Here is an 18124-nt window from a genome sequence, read left to right as displayed (position 1 = left end):
ATGGCTAAAACACTCAACCGACATAAGGAAAAATTATTTTCTTCAAATTGGCAGAGTAGCTATCCACCATTCAGCAGGGTGATATGATTATTAATGTATTTGATAAACAGAGACATTCTCCGGGTAAGATAAATCTGTGTCCTCATGCTTCATTGGGCTTAGTTGTAAGTTACTGCAGCTGTGTTAAGAAATCTCAAATAATCACGGGCAGAAATATGGGTGCCAAGCACATTTTTCCTCCTTGGCAGGTTAGGGGGCTTTTGGTATTTTAAGAATCTATCATGCCTGGTGGAGGCTAGAGTCACTTTGTTGATCTACCCACCCCAAAGCTTTTATGGAGTAAATTTGTTAGAAACCTGTGTTTTTTCCTGAGAGATATTGGCTAGTGATAGCTTAAATGTTAAACTACCATAAAACCCCCCATTTGCTAGACAACTAAGGCTATCAGAGCAGTTCTCTACATCATGGAGTTCAGAAATCCATATTTGGATTTGCCAGTTTGCCATATTCTCATAATGGCTCCTGGCTGGTACGCAGTTGGACCCAGCCTTCCACCCGTAGCTGACCCTTAACCAACCTGCAAGCAAAAACTGGTGCAAGAGAATGACAATAATTAAATTACCTTAGTTGGAAAACCTGTTAGATTAAACAAGAAATCAGCTACAATCACTTTTTTTCTCTGTGGCATGGTTTACGACTCTGTCGTACTTAGCATTAGGAAGACTTTGCTGTGAAAAGCTTCCTTAACAGCACGATTTCACTGTTTTAAGCTTCTGCCAGCTGCAAACAGAAATCCCCGAAGGCAGGAAATCAGCAGCAGGTTCCAAGGATTTTATGTTCCATAGAATCTGATTTTGTTTCTCAAAACCAAAACATTTGGTCCTTACTGGTCAGGAAGATAACCTTCCCCCTGTAAATCAGCACTTGGCTGCGTTGTTTGTTCTGCAAGTCAGATGGACTAAAACAATAAAACATGTAGAGTTGTGACCTCAGCCTGTTCATCTTCACTGAGTGCTCCTTGCTTCAAAGCCTATTTTTTATTCTTCAAATGCACATGCTTTTCTGAGGTCTGGTATATACTCCGAAGTTGTGCAGGCATAGCACAACTGGTCATGGGAAGGGATTTGATCACATTTTTTTTTCTTCTGATTGTCACAGCTATAATTCCAAAGTCTCTTATCCAGATATGGACATTTTACCAGCATAGCTTTCTCTGTCCAAAGAACTGACTGAATTGATATTAGTAAATTGCTACTTTTCTTATAAGCGTTATCTCCCTTGAAGAAAGTTACCGGTACAACTTTAGGAGTTATCAGCTAGATTGGCAGCCCTTCCCAAGTACAGACCAAGTTTTAACTTTGAAACAAACTGCTCTGCTTAAGCCAAAAAAATATTTGTATTTGGCATTTTTAGCAGGGGCATATCTTTTCCCTTTCTTTTTTACAAAATTTAGGAAGCTGCTCAAACAAGAAAGAGCCTTGAGACATTGCGGTAGTTGTTGGAGAGAGAAGCACCACACAGACTCGTGAGTAAAGCTCTGGTGTGAAGAATGGGAGGTGGTGTCGCTCCAACCTATGTTTGCACTGACAGCAGTGGCAAGGTAAAAACCAGGAATCGCTGAGGAATACTTTTATCATGTCAGATGTCTCCTTACCAGGCTGCTCAGTGAATAGGTGGATAGTGCTGGAGGATCAGAGTTATCATGAGAGGAATAGATTATTAGGTCTTGCCAACAGAACATTTAAAATTCCCCAAACGGATCCTTTACTTGGTGTTATACAGAGGATGGAAGGTAAAACACTGTAAGTGCCAGCTGGTGTCAGAGCTAAATTCTGATTGCTTACTTTACTGGGAAAAAATGCTGTTGTTTCTTCTCCTGTCTGTCTTGATTTTCATTCCAAGGAACTGCATAGTATTGCACAATGCATCTTTTACACAAAGCAGACAAATCTTCTATTGCCATTTCCAGTTGGGAAAACTTTACCTGTGGGAGAGCTGCACCGTGATTTTTATCCCATTTCAGTTAAGGATGAACGTGGCTTTCCCAGAGAGTTTGCACTTACAGGCTTCAAAGGATGCTCTACCTAGCCTGGTTCAAGGTATCACTCCTGGAACCACAATACCCAACAAGAAAGGGGTCTGTCACAGACAGACATGCTGATATCCACATGTAAGGCAGACTACAATTAAAGAGAAGCTTTGAGTGTGCTACAGAGCTTCAGATTCCAGAGGGGTGAGCCCTCTACGGTCGCTCTTAAGCCCTGGCCTTGCTGAAGTCTGCGACAAAACGTGCTGCAAAGGTACCATTCTGTCTGGCAAAAAAATCTTTGGATACCAGCTGGTGTAACTGATTGCACTAAATTCCCTGGAATTTAGAAACTCGTTTTCTACATGCGCAAGGGTGTGAGCGCATAAATATACACATGCCTATATATGTGTGTGTATGTGTGTATACATGTCACCTTTCTAAAAATGGGTATCTTTAAAGTAGGCCAGAGTGACTTCATCCTTATAAACTCACTAAACACTACTACTTCGAGAGTAGATCTCGATGGTCACATGGTTCACAGTAAAAGTTAAACAGTTTTGACCAAGCAAGTAAAAAATAACAATGCAACAACAACAAAAAGATGCACAATATTAGGCATATTCCTATTTTTAAAATCTGATCACTAGATAAACAATACCTAGGAAGCATTTACTGTTGCATGAAAAGTTTCTAATATAAATTAGTCAAGATCCAATTAAATTACAGACTCAGAAGAGTGAAAGGTTGAATTCATTCTAACGTATTTGAAAGTGCCGCTTTAAGGACTTGACCTGTTCCTCATCTGAACTCTGAACTATTTTGCTCAGGACAGTATTCCCATTTCAGTGGGATAACTCATGTGAGCTAAGTTAAGTGTGCCCTTAAATGCTTGTAGGGTTGGTGTTTAATGGTTAAACAGTTAATCTGCTGAAAATGTTAATGGGAAGAAATAAGATTACTAAGCCAAATAAAGACATTTCCTCAACCCCAGTGTTCTTTAAGGAAAGGTCTCAGAAAAGCATTTTTTCATTTGTTTCCTTTACTAAAACACAGATAGTTTTGCCTTTTCTGCGGCAAATTTTATTAAACAATGATTCTCTGTTTCAGCTTCATTTGCATGTGCTACTCCAGTACAGATACTTTGTGTTGGTGAAACAGGCCTGTAATGTAACCCCTACGTACCATTATATTTTTTTAAAAGAATTAACATGAAAAAAAGAGCTTTTACAATAATAAATACAAACTCTGTTCCTCCCTCCCCTGCAACATATCCTTCAGTTGCTGCGGACAAATTATCCAAACTCAACTGCACTTAGGGGCCAGGGGAAAAAGGAAAAGAAAGAAAACCATCCCCCATCTCCAGGAATGTGTGCACATTCAAGGAAGACAAACATGATTTTGTCTTTTGAAAAATGCAAGCATGCCAAGTACTTCTGCTGAGGGAAATAGTCATGCCTACAGTACCCACTTCACCTCTGCTTCACTTAAGTTCATTTTCTAAATGAGGTTCCCTATACCATAGCCAACAAGGAAACTGTCCCCATTTCCCAACCCCATTTTAATATGCATAAGCATATGCATAATATTCCATGTGTGTAATACTGAAGTGAACTGCACATTGAAATATGGTCTCAAAATATATAGAAACAGTATGTTTGATCACAGATCACTAGAGAAACTGATCGTTAACATATGTATTTGTTATAAATACAGTTAAAAGAAGAAGGTACATGTTTATTTCCAGAGAAAATAAGATCCAAAACTATGGTTCATACTTTCTCTTGCCTCGTTTTACAATCATTATTGCCTCCCTCAATGTAATAATATGCTCACTCCTGCACATGCAGAACTTGTGTTTTTCTGTTAGGTATTATGGATGCTTACAGGTATTGCCAGGGTCCTACATGGGTGGTTGCACGTACAGATTCCCATACCACCACAAGGACACCGACTTCGCTTCTGCTCTGTGCAGTCACAGATGTCACCTGCAAGGGTCTCACTGCACGGTGGGTCTTATGGGAACAACTGAGGTTCCACCATTGCTCAGGTACCTGTCTTTATGATGATACTTGAAGTTCTCTGATAGCACTCAGAAATAAAAGCCTAGAGGACAGGATTGTCAGGTTTTAAAACTGATAATTTTCTTTACCATGACAGCAGGTTTTTTGGCACACCTTCTAACAACAGATGAAATAGGATGCCTAACTGAAAACTATTATTCCCTCTTAGTAGTAGAGTTGTTTTAAAAAGTCAGAGAAACTGGCCATCCTCTAAACACTCTGCTGCTATTTAAACATCCCTTGATGATGCTAGGTAACACTGTGGGGTCAGTCGTGCCTGCGCATGAGTCCTGTGAGGGTCTTCTAACTTTCTTGGTAAGCTGCCCATGGTGCCAGATGGCCAAAAGAAAAAGTGAAGGGCTCCAGCCCCTCCACCACACACCAGTCAGCGCAGACAAGCCAGGCTGGAACAGAAGGTGAGCACCATCATCAGAAGGCCTGCAGGAATTTACTTCTATCATAGACCAAGGCAAAAGCAGGGACTCGACATCTTTAGTCCCTGCACTGTGCCCAGAGTATCACTGCTATCACACTACCAATTTGGTTTCCAGCCTCTATGGAAGCAGTGACATCCTCTTTTGCCACTGTATCCTCATACGGCTTTCTAACATCTCTGGTTCTCATTTGCTGGAGAAGCCCTTTAAATGCTACTAGAGAGCAGAAGAACATCTATAACATTTTTATATCGAATCATATTGTCATCCAAATAGGTTTACAATCCCAGACCTATATTCCAACTTGTGTATTTGGGCTTTTTTTTTTTTCTTTTTTTGTGATGAGAAAACCTGGCTACATGGCATATTTTACTGACTGTTGTTTTTGCTGCTTTGTAGTTTTCTTTTCATCTGTCAAGAGGTTACATGACAGGATTTTTCGCCCTTGAATGTCGTTTCGGTCTCACCTTTACTTCAGAGGAATATATGATTTTCTTTGTGCTAGAATCCAACACAAGCCCTTGATGAAACTCTTAGAAAAACATTCCTAGCATTACCCAAACCCAAAATGTTGCCATGCACACCTAGTTCAGAAAAGAGCAAATCCTGGCACTCTGCCTCAGATACATGCCCATGCAAGTTGGTGGGAGTTCATCCGTGCCAAGTCTCAGACTTTGACCCAATCAAAGATCAGTCTTTCTGGTAAAGACAAAAAAGTCTATCAAAACCAGAAAATCTGTGGAACTGACGATGCTTAAACACGTTTAACTATTGCTTGTCTGCACTGCAGAACTTCAGCACAATTTTTCACTGGTACACCCGTATTGATGCAAACCAGTCGCATTTTGCATTCAAATGCCCATGAACAATGTCATACTAGCAAAGTTACAGTGGCACAATAAAATCACTATTGTTCTCTCTTTTTACTAGTTAAGAGGTCTGCATACTCATTAAGAATACTTTCAATTTAGTATCATTTACATTGGAACTGGTACTCCGTTAACAGTATACTCTCAGTTAAGCCACAACAACTCAGTGAACTCTATAAACGGACTCAGTAGGCACAATAGCCATCTCCAGCCTACACAGGCACATCAGGACACCTGGAATCATAGAGTTTTTAAGAGCTTTGTTTCAGCAGAAACGAATGTTTGTGAGAAACACTAAAGAGTGAGAATCACCATAGAAACAGATAGATATAAGGTACAAAAGAATAGGACATAAGCCCTTGGGAGCTTGACCTTAGGAGAAACCTAGAAAGTTTTATCACTGAGAGCTGGAGGAGAGAGGCTTGAATTTCTAAATAAAAATTCTTCCTGTATACTGGAAAGGGAGGCTTTATCTATTATTTATGAATAGCAGGACTGCATGAAGAATATCTGGCTCTATCATCAGTATCTCTTCCTTACGAAGCAGTTGAGGGACTACCAAATTTAGCCTAATTCATGTCATCGAAGAGAACGGACTCTTTTCCCCCCTATTTAAATTTTCAACAGAATTTCTTTGTAATCTCAGATCAGGCACTTCCTGAAGTCATTGATTCACCATCTGCAAATTTGGGATATTGACTAGAGAGCAGTCAACAAGCAAGTATTGTGAAGTCAAAAGCTAGAAGAATGATGCATATTGTAAGTACTTGCACAGTCCGCCTACCTATGGATTTCCAAGCATTAAGTTAAACACCACAGTTGTCACTAAATGGCAGAGAGTTCTCCTGGTGGTGAATCAAAATTACAATAGTAAGCACCTGGAGGTTACAACAATACAACTGCTCCTTGCCATTACACAGCCTATATCTAAGAAGAGCTGCTTTTCAAATGTTGCAAAATAGAAACACTGTCCTTATCTCCAAGTGGTCCCTAGGCAGAGCTCTTTCACTACGATCATCTCATCCTTGAACTTCCAGGTTTTTTTTTCTTGTCTCCATCGCTGGTAAGTGATGATGTTTATAGTTTTCTCTGTACATAATAGGTGCCAACAAAGCCCTGGAGCTGGCTGGAAAAAAAGGAATGGCATTTTCATTCTAATCTAGTACATCGAATGGATCCTGTGCAATGTCTCGAGTACCAGTGCTATATGCACACTTTGGTTTGGTCACCTGAGAAATTATTTAATATAAGCATACTTTGTAGACAAAATAATGGACAACTATATCTTGTTATGGTGAGATGCTTGTATTTGCCTGCCTTAGTTTGGCTGAGTACAAAATTACAATGAGGAGTACTTCATTATTACAAAACCACTATTGCCATTGTTCAACTTTCTTCTATTACAAGAGAGTTTCTTTTAAATGTTACAGAGTTTAAACTTGGGCTCCAATTGGAACATAAACTGAAGGTTTAAGTCTATCCACAAGGGCTATTTTCAGTGCTGGGGAGGCACAAAAATTCCAATGAGTACCAAGAGTTTATAAAGCGGTATAATAACTGAGGGGCACGGGGCTATTAGTATTATTACTGTAAGTGTTCATATACAACTTTAAAGCATAGAGCTCAAAGTCTTCCATGCAGCAGCTCAGGTTTGTACTGAAACTGACCTGCTGGAGTGTGTCCAGAGGAGAGCCACGAGGATGATCCAAGGGCTGGAGCACCTCTCCTGTGAGGAGAGGCTGAAAGAGTTGGGGCTGTTCAGCCTGGAGAAGAGAAGGCTCTGGGGAGATCTTATTGCGGCCTTCCAGTACCTAAAGGGGGCCTACAGGAGAGCTGGGGAAGGACTTTTTACTAGGGCATGTAGCGATAGGATGAGGGGGAATGGCTTTAAACTGGAAGAGGGCAGGTTTAGATTAAACATTAGGAAGAAGTTTTTCACTCTGAGGGTGGTGAGGCACTGGAACAGGTTGCCCAGAGAGGTTGTTGGGGCCCCATCCCTGGAGGTGTTCAAGGCCAGGCTGGACGAGGCCTTGGACAACCTGATCTAGTGGGAGGTGTCGCTGCCTATGGCAGGGGGGGTGGAACTCAATGATCTTCAAGGTCCTTTCCAACCTAAACCGTTCTATGATTCTATGAAACTGAATGTTTGACACGCACCTTTTTTAGTAATGCTTGGAGATTTTCGAACAGTTTATGGTATTTGGTTTCACACTGAAGAAATATCCCTCCCCCCTTTTAAAAACAGAAAAGGATTTTTAAAAAGAAAGCATCTTTCCACACTGTTCAGTAAACCTGCTGGATGAGCTGTGACTCCATAAAGTTTAGGAACTCATTTATTATGTTGCTAGATCAGACACCGCATTTATTCACACAGTGCATCTCTAAAACCTAGCTTTCATTAGAGCTGTGGGGAGGCCCGGTCTTTCTCCCTTCACTCGAGAAGGTGAAGCTCAAGAAGATAATTAACCATGAAACAATGAGGAGACTTGCTGGGCAAGCACTAGTGTGAAAACAGTTACTCCTCACAAAAGAGGGGAAATTAGCTGGCTGGATAAAAAAGGAAGTGTCAGACTGGAAGACTGAAAGGACTGCCTCGTAAGTAGATAGCTCTATGCATCATTAATGCAATTTTTTTAACACTTAAACTTCACTGCTTTCTAAATTTAAATGCATTTAAATGCTACGTGTTAGGGGAGATTAATATGCCATTTTAAAATAATTTCTCCTAAACTTTCCATTTTCTCGTTTCACCAGTTTTAGTCACCCGTCCCACGTATGAAAAATCCACTGCCTCTTAGTATTGTATTCTTGCTTACAAAGCCAATGTAAACAGAGCGTTCTAAAAACATTCAGTTCGCTCATTGTATTTTACAAGCCCATTATTTTGCATTAATACAGATATTTTTATGAACAGAAAGTTTGTTTTGATTTTACTGTTTCACAGAGTAAAGACTTATGATGTGCGTTTCCTTTCAAAACTTCCTTCTACTCGAACAGTGTTCCCTGAAGCAGCCACATTTTTGGCAGAAATTCAGTTATATGCTATGCCAAAAGAAATAGAATAAACAAACACTGCTTAATGCAGCTGGCTAGGTAATTTACATATTACTGCACACCAAACATGAAGAGCTGAATATGGATTAGAGCTACAGCGATGACACAAATGTCTTATATGTAAGGAGAAATGAAATTTGGATCATCATTGCCAACAATTTACATTTTATTTAATGTATGTTATAGTACCTCTGACACATAAATGTATGTATATATTTAAATATTAAGTAGATGTATGTATTATATTTTCTGTATATTTTACAGAAAAAAGTGCCAGAAAGATCTTGAAAAACTCTTAAGTGGGTAGATTTTTTGAAGTTTTCTTTGAGGGAAAGCAGACTACCTACATGACCACATCTCAGCCTTTGGAAATAGCAAAAGACCCAAATACAATGAAAACCCTCTAGGCATTCCTTAAAACTACTTTGCTGTACATAAAAATATAGTACAGGTAGGCCTTCAAATCTGCAAGTCCATGTGCTTTCAAAAAGCATCTGTCATTTTGGGTGAGATCAACAGTCCGTTCAGCTGAGTCCATCTCCTGCAGCGGCCAGTCGTGAATGTTTATGGAAAAGTTAAAAAATCCTCAAACACATAGAATGGTATAGAAGCTGCCATCCCAAATTTGAGAAGCCAGTCTCTGGGGTCTTTTAGAGTTGGAATAATAAGCATTAACTGATGTTTCCTCCATTAATTTTTCTAATTACTTATGGAACTAATTTGTATTTTTGCTATCCATAACATCCTGTAGGAAAAAGTCTCAGTTTTATTATGCACTGCAAATAGTATTTCCCTTTTGATTGTTTTGAATCTCCTGCCTAATAATTTCATTGGGTACCTTTTACTTTGTGTGTTAAGAAAAAGAGGAAGCTTTGTATATCCCCAAAAGAAAAGATTTCCAGCTTCTCACTGGGTAACGCAGCACCACCAACCAGCCTGGAAAGTTCCTGAGATATAACAGTTTACAGTGTTCAAGCAACTTCAAAATACATCAGTTTTCCTTCTCTCTGAATTTACACATTTGAACAGATTAAAACTGCATTAACCAGAAAAGGAATACAAAAGAAGTCCAAAGAAGTAATCCTTTTAAAATATAAATATAGAGAGATGTAGATGTATATACAAAACTTTGTGGCACTGAGACAGCAAGTTTATGCAATTCTTCCCCTAATATTACAGGGCATAATAGAGAAAAAGATTCAAAGCATTCGGGACTTAAAGAGAAGACTTGTCACAGCCACTGAAACAGACTGCTCACGGGATACTATTAAAAAACATTAGTACAGACATGGTGTTTTATACCCAATTCAGACGCTATGCTTTGAGCTAATTATAACACCAAGAACCTAGTCCTGTAACACAGTGACCATGATATTTTCTTCTTTGAACATCTGAAGTCAGTTTTTCACAGTAGTGTGGTCTGTGGACAGTAGTTATACGTGATCAAGCAATTATGTTTGGTTTAAAAATAATACTAGGAAATATAGGTATTGTTTATTTTGCTTTTGTAGCCTTTTTGTTTAAAATCATGATCAGCCCTTATGAAGCATTCCCAGTCTCATAAAGGATCCCGTCTTCTAAAAAAGCAAGTAAATTTCAAATACTGCACAGAAATGTTGTGTGCTTTGTCAGGAAAAAAAATATCAAAGGGGGCTTGGGGTAATTAAGTATTGCAGCAATTGATTTTCCCATTAAAATAACTCTACATTTAATGTAATTTCATTTATCTTCCTGTGCTCATGGCAGCAACAAAATAGTAACTTTCACGTCTCACATTACAAAGTTTGCTGGGTACCCTGGAGAGGGCAAAGAAACTAAATGTGTCTGCAGAATTAGCGGGGAGTCACAGAAGAGAAACACGCGTCTCAAAGAAGTATATTCACTCCAGTTGAGGTGGATGGTGATTGAAACCTGCTACTGTAGGACTGTGGTTGAAGGAGCTACAAGAAACGTTCTTGTAGGATTCATTATACTGGAAGCTACAAATTGAGATGTAAGCGACACCATCAACATTAGCAGGAAATGCTGTATGTCTGGAAATTTCAGTGCAGAGCGCTGAACTACTCTTTCTGCTCCAGGTGGTTCACCTTATGGACCTCTGGAAGAGGCTCCACAGGAAAGCCTATTCCTACCACTGTCCGTACAGAAACTGTGCTACACGTGAAGACTTTCTGTGCCATGATCCCCTTTCAGTAACAGAAAAGAACAAAGGTCACACAAGCAATACGGTAGAATTGGTGAGTACATTTGCTCTCAACCTTAACTGTTCAGCCCACTCCCAAATCATCTCCTGGGACTCCAGAGAAAGTTAAGAGTACGTACCTTTACTTTCCACCCTCTCCAGGGGGAGAGCTCCGGCTTACTATGAGAGATTGTGAAATAGTGAAATAGGGCTGCCTTAGTCTCTAGGGTCTGGATTAACCGTTAGCCTCTCCTTGCCTAAACCAGCCAACAACTAGAGCATCACATAAAGTGATTGAAATTAGAGCAGCCGCTTAAAGTATGACTTGGTGGCAGTGAGCACAGATGATCACCTCTGAGGTTTTGCTCTCTCAAAGGACTGTAATTTGTTCTGGTTTGGCTGGGGTTATGAGTTTGAATGTACCCTTTGGGCTCCCCATCATTTTACAAAGCCATGGCAAAACATGACAACATCTGCCAGAGGTGAGGGAAACAGTCGAATAATTTAGCAGATAGGTAATGTCGCATGGAGTATTTCACCTCTGGATTGTTGCCCTAAACTGTTAGTTGTGACAGAAAGTTTTGCAGTTTGTGAGGATGAAGAGACCTCTATGGAAAGACTTAAATGTATTCTTTTTCTTCTTATTCACTCTAAAAAGCTACCACTGCAGGTGACCACTCAGACGATTTTCGCAACAATATAACACAGCATTTATCTGAATTTTTAATTAATTTTGGCTAAACTCCACTGAGTCTGCAATTTTTTTACCAAGATCTGCTCAACAAGAAGGACTTTACCAGCTTTACTTTTGCCAGATCATCCAGACTCTGCACGCTGCCATGGTGGCTGCCATCGTAACTATGGCTGGTCCTCAAGAAAATTATGAGAAATACAGAATTTTTTGCAAGAATGCGGGGCATATCACCTACGTTCAATTAAAGTCAAGAAAAATTTAGACCATTTAACGTAATTTTCTTTTAGATCCTACAGATAGTTATTCCATGTCACAACTCAGGTACGCAATGCAACCCTGAAGCTCAAAAAACACAGGCACCTCAAGTACAAGGACGGTGCATCACAGCACAGACTCTAAAATCAAATAACCAATCACTTAAAAACCTACATATTTTAAGGAAGTACCAAAGTGAGCAGTCTTCAGTGTTGAAATATGAGTAAAAGGTGACTGACAGAAACAAATAGGAGCAATCAAGATTGTACCATCATACACTACACTACAAAGAGGCCCAATATCAAAACAAAAATGACTTGTGATAGATAATGAAAAAAACAGTTTGTAAAGGTTTGAACATAAGTCATTAAATAATTACTTTGTGAGGGCTAGATCATGTAATAGGTGTTCAGCACTTTACAACATGCCCTCCTCAACCAATTAAGTTAATCATCCCTCAGTACTTTGCTGTATTAGGCACTTCTGATGAACTTCTAAATTTTATGCAAGATTTTTAGATGGATCTCACCTTAAAAAATAATGGCTTGTGATAAAATAAGAATCTTTCAGAAAGCAAGTTTTAGTTTAGGGAAGCTATCTAACAAGGAACTGAACAATGACAAATTCATTTTTCACATCTGAAGGCAGGGGGTTTGTTGTTTTTTGGGTTTTTTTTTGTTGTTTGTTTGGTTTTTTTTTTTTTAAGCTTAGAACAAGTGTCAGTCTATGGCTTGAAAAAATATTGCACCAGTGAATTAAATATAGAGAAGTGAAGGGGAGACACCATGCCTAGCATTATTAAAAACCTTTTTCTTTTCCAGAAAGCATCACAGAAATAGATAAGGGATAAAGATACCAGATCAGAAGCAATACAGTATTTTTAAACAATTTGTTTTTCAAAGTGCATTATAAAGAATGAAACCAAGAGGAAGTTGGAAAAAATCCTAAACAGAGCTTTAAGCAGGCTCGCTACATCCTAAGAAAGAAGCTTGTGGAAAAGAGAGAAAAGAGAGGTGCCCCCCCGCCTTTTTTTTTTTTTTTTTTTTTTTTTTTTAAAGTGAGCTGTCTCACCGTTGCAGATTTTCCCAAGTCCTTACAACTCTAATTAAAATGTGGTAATTGGTTATGTTACCTCAATTACCATGATGCATGGACATTGATGCAAAGCGACACCAATTGAATCCCTTGGGTGTTATACCCCAAGGCCATCCCATTTATTGTGGCCTTATTATTTTCAATTATGTGGCTGGATGTACAGCATACTTTCAAGCCAATACAGACGGGGGCTTTGCTGGACATACAGTGTAGCGTACACATGGGATGACTCAGGAGAACAAGAGACATAAAAATAATTATTTTTTTTTTCTGGAAGCATAGTAGTGAACTTAGTGATCAGACAAATGAATATTTCATACATTTTCAGGACAATGTGAGAATTACAGCACCTTAACCCAAATTGCCTTAGCTCAAAATCTCCATTTTAAAAGCATGATTAATACCGTCCCTTCAATAATTAGCCCTCTCTGTTGAATAAGAAAAGAGATTGTCTGCTCCATAAAACAGATATGTTTCTCATTCAATGAATGAGCAGTCTGGAGAAAAAGCAGTTTCTCCAGTCACCAAAAAGGCAGGACTATTGAATTGCAACTTAAGAAGTAAAATCCATTAGAAACCACAGTTTGGTCTCTCTCTCAGCCATAGCAGTGTAACAGTTTTACATACTCCAGTATTGGTAAAACAGTCCCAGAAAAGTTAATTTCCATGGTCATCTATGGAAATGGCTTTCTATATAGAGACATATCTGACCTGGGCAGGACATCCCCAAACTGTGAACATCTGTAGCTGCTGGAATAATCCACTGAGGCTAAACACATAACTTACATTGGGTATACCACTGGCTGAGCAAAAGATAAAAAAAAAAAAAAAAAAAAAATGCATAAACCAACATACATATTCCCTCTTTGACTTTACTGTTGTAAACGTGCGTGCATGACCATGACTGAGTCTATCCCAAATTGTTTTTTAACTGTTCAGTCTTTCAAGTAGACTAGACCCTCTAAAGGAAAGTGCACAGTGAGTTAAAGCTTCTCCAGCTGTTGAGCAGGAATTTTAGATGGCAATTTTGGGTTTAGTTGACTAAAGATTGTTGCTATTGCTGTTGCAATTGCCAGACAGACTCCTTTTTCTTTTAAGATGATTGCCAGCAGGGTCTTGTTAGGTAAACTATAAGGCATCTGTGTAACTCTGAAGCTAAAATTTAGGTGACGTATAACATTATATCAGCAAACTATGGAATGATAAATCTGGGGGAAAAGAATTTACCAAAAAAAAAAAACCCAACAAACCCCACAACAGATGGGGGAAATAAAACCCTCTTTTGCTAAAACAGATTAGGACTGCTTCCAGTAACAGACAAGTGTCCTACTGTTTTTTAAAAGTAATCTTTGTGGGTTTTTTCATTGTATGAAGACTACATTCTTTATAGCTAAGTTAACCTACTAAATCTAACTACATTTAATTCTTCTGGAGTGATTCTTATTGATAATTTCATATTCTAGACATAACTGTTGGTTTATGAGAAGGACATCTTTTACCAAACTGCAGGTGCTTGTAGTACATGGTAATATCTTCTTGTTATTTGCAAACTTATGCTGCCCGCTATGGTAAAAGTTGAGCAAAATTAAACACTGCTGAAAACCATCAGTGAAGGCAAACAATGCAAAAGAAACCTAAGAGCCTTTTGTGGTTAATTCCAGCGTACCTCTGTAACGCTATAAGTGGCCCAGATAAGTGACTGAATGTAAAAAGGGGCAGGAAAAGGACAAAGGAAGATCCCAGTACACAAATTAAGAAGACAGTAGGAGATGCCAGTGACTCTTGCACTTATATGAGGCAATATAATCATTTGGGCTATCTTATTTACTGTCAGCGAGTCAGATGCCATCAGGGTATAAAACCATCTCATTTGTTTTCATAAATTACAGTATTTCGTGGGCAACCACAAATAAAGACTTGTTACCAAGGGATACTGTTTGTGTGCCAAGACTGGCACACCATCAAATACAGAGAGATAGGGAAGCAGAAGAAACAGTCCTGGTACCTACCCAAGAAACGACTACACAGGAACTGAGTGAAAAGGAAGGCTAGAACATGCCAACTCAGGCCAGGGAAGACAAAGAAACCTGAATCCTGCAGTGGCTGGGGCATCTTTAAATATTGAGAATACAGATACTTTTAGCAACATGAGAAACTTGTAGATACTGACATCCTTCAAAGAATCATATTGTTATAAACAAGCCTAGGATGAGAGGATCCAAAACAAAACAGCCCACAGTGAAAATTAGATGAGCATCATGATAGCTCTAAACAGCTGCCATTTCTCAGCAGACAGAATGATACACCCCCTGCCTGCCGAAAGTCAACTCAGCCCAGCAAATAACTCCAGACTATCTCAGGCAAAGCAGGAACAAAGCAGCATGCACCTCCTGAAGTTCCACGTGTCCGGATATCAAACAAAGTGCAGTGCTCATACCCTCACCATGCCTCAGCTCCTCATCGATTGCAATCCCCAACAGCAACACAAGACTGACTTCGCTCCTGCTGCAAGAGCGGCGCCAAACTCTAATTAGCTCATAACAGTTTATTTAGAGTAACTGCAGCTTCAAACAGCAAACCACTTCCACGCGGCAGCTGCCCACATGCAAAAGGAGATAATGTGCTTTCACTACAGTAACTTGGACCTCCGTTCAGCACTCTCTAAGCTATCTCACAAATGCAACTTGTTTCTGTTCCAAGTTCAACAGAAAATACATATTTACTACAACAAAATGATAAGTTTTGAAGATGAAAAAGGCAGTTCATCACCTTTGTGGCACTTTTGCTTTCAGAGGAGCACAGTAGAAATTCAGTCCAATCTCTCTTGGGCCGTTATAGACCCAACTCAGCCATACTCAGCCTCTAGCAACTAAAATTCAGGGTATTTTTTGGTTTGGCTGTTGCCTAATACTGCACACGCTTGGTTTTGAAGCTCCAAAATTCAGCTGTCTTTTCTACTGCTGGTCAGTTCATTAAGCATTTTGTGTAGCACTAACCAACAGTTTACTAGAGCTATTGATGTAATAGATTAGTAATATGACTAAAAATATTCCGAAGATGAAACTATCACAAAAATATAACTAGCGTTTCTGAAGAGAATGAAAAGGCTTTACTACTACATTTTCTTTCTTCGTCAATCTTTTCTATTCTCCAGTCTCATATTTATCTTCTAACCCATCCACTTGCCCAGCCTATTTCACTGCCGACTTCTCTTACCTCTGTTCTCATTTCTTGATTTCCCGGATTCATTACCATCAAAACTCAAGAACTCTGCCACTGTTGAGATGCCATTTTCTTTTTTTTTTTTATTTCTTGATTTTCCTCTCATTTCAATGTGAATGTAGTGCTTAAAACCCCTACCTCCATTTTCTATTTCTATTCTGGATCCTCACCAATTCTGTTTCTTCCTTTAATTCCACTGAAATTTCTCTAACAGTTTCTCGTGATTTTTATTTCACCAGCTTCTGTTTTACTTTTGACTCCACTTGATCAGACTCTCAACATATTACTGCCTTGGATTTTTCTACTCTATAGATTCTTTTTCTACCTCCTCTGTGGTTTTTTTTGCTAATTGTTCTTCCTTCATCTTCTGCTTTTCACTAGACTCGAACAAGCTTTTTTCCTTCCCTGCTTCCCTTTCTCCTTTTTAGATGATAATACACATTCAGATACCTGCAATTCCCATCTCTGAACTGAGGACTCAAGTAAACTCCTTTGCATCTAACCCCTCTCTTCTGCTTTTCTTTTAAATATCTCCTTTTTAATGTCCATTAACATAAACTAGGCACAGACAAAATGGAACTCTTGCTCGGTCTTCCCCAAATCTCCTCTTTTCTTCATGCTCTGCCAGTATGACTGTTCTCCCTCTGGTAATCTGCATCAGCTGTGACATCTACAGCTCCCATTAGCTCAACGAGAGGAATCTTAGCATCATTAAGATTTGACCTTTTTCTGCTGGTCATATAGTGAAAGCTCCTAGTTGATCTCCTTGGTTGTTTCCAATGGCATTCCTCTTCATTTGATACTTTCCTCTCTTCACATAGATGTATAAGGAAAGGCCAGAAAATAATCTTTTCTCTGTACCCTTGTACAATCACATGTAGCTTCACCATTTTTACACTTCTAACCAGACCAAATTTTGGGTTTAACTGACTCTTCTCAATTATCTGCTCTTCTTACATTGTCAGTTGACTACTCCCATGCTTATAAAACCACCGCTGACACTCCATCTGCTTTTCAACGATGTCTTCCTTCCATGTTGCCTCATAAAGAGACATGCCCTGTTTGACTTGTCCCAAAAGTCTATTCAAATCTTGTTCCTTTCTTAAGTCCCATCTCTATCTCAATATCTAAAGCAAAGCAGACAATAAAACAAACAGGCAGAGGACTCCTACTTTATAACATTTGATAAAGGCAGGCAGGAAACAGATTAATATCACCTTCAACGGTTCGCTCATCGGCAGCATCCTCCTCTCTAACTCACCATTTCTTGGTTTGTTCAGACTAATAGTCTAAACTAGACTCAGGAATGGCTAGTGTTTCTCAGGAATATCTTGTATATCTCCATACTACGCTACCATAACAGAACAAGAGAATTACAGCTAGTTTTGTAAAGGAACTTTAACAAAAAAGAAGTCAAAAGTAGTATTTCACTGTTAGTCAGACAATTGCTAGGAAGCACGTAAGTGTTGAGCATTTTTTCTTTTTATTTGCTTGATATAAACCTAAAAATTACGTCGCTTATTCTCAAATCTCATCAAGGCTCTTCAGTGTGTGCACTACATAGAGGGTTATCATTGCTGTCAATGTAGCTGCAGTACACAGACTTCAGCATTACGATTGTAGCACAAAACATGCTGAGCCAATTCATCCATTGGAGTCAAGGGCGTTACAGTAGGGATTATTTTGTTCCTCCTATGGTTTATTGTTTTAATGTAGATACTGCATTGTAATATAGTTTTGTGCTGTAGAGAAGCTGTCTAATTTATGCCACTTAATGGATGGTTTAAGCAGAGTACTATTTTGCCTCTTAGGAATCATTTCCCTGAGATAAAAGCAAATTAATGCATTTTACTTATATTCAAATAAGACAGATTTGTATATTAATCACATACCCATGGCATTCTGTGTGAAATACACAGCTACTGCTGGGATGCTAATTAAAACCAGTCTTACTTACACAGAAAATACTTTGTCTGAAATATATTTACAATCAGTGAAATATGTCTCTGGGCCCAGTTCTGTTAGGTACTGAGCGACTTGGCAACAGGAGAAGACTGTTTTCATTACTTGACAGAATCAGATGCGATGAGATTAAATATCCAGCAAACAGAACATGTATATTGCGAGTTTATCTTATTAATCAGTTTTGTCCATGGAATACAACGCTTTGTGAAAAACTAAAGCTTTGCTTGTTGGCAGTAAATACTAGGAATGGCACCTTCAGTCAGAA

The 18124-nt window shown here is 38.9% G+C and overlaps 1 protein-coding gene across 1 annotated transcript in view; it reads right to left on the bottom strand.

The window, feature by feature from the left end:
* AKAP6 (A-kinase anchoring protein 6) overlaps window positions 1-18124 on the bottom strand; it is a gene marked incomplete at its 5' end in the record, with an annotated part of 237330 nt that overhangs the window by 11425 nt on the left and 207781 nt on the right. The window lies entirely within an intron of this gene.

Source organism: Vanellus vanellus (assembly GCF_965231255.1).
Source record: "Vanellus vanellus genome assembly, chromosome: 6".
NCBI classification, from domain to species: Eukaryota; Metazoa; Chordata; class Aves; order Charadriiformes; family Charadriidae; genus Vanellus; species Vanellus vanellus.
The sequence above is the reverse complement of the archived record's forward strand: the minus strand, read 5'-3'. Positions and strand labels throughout refer to the sequence as shown.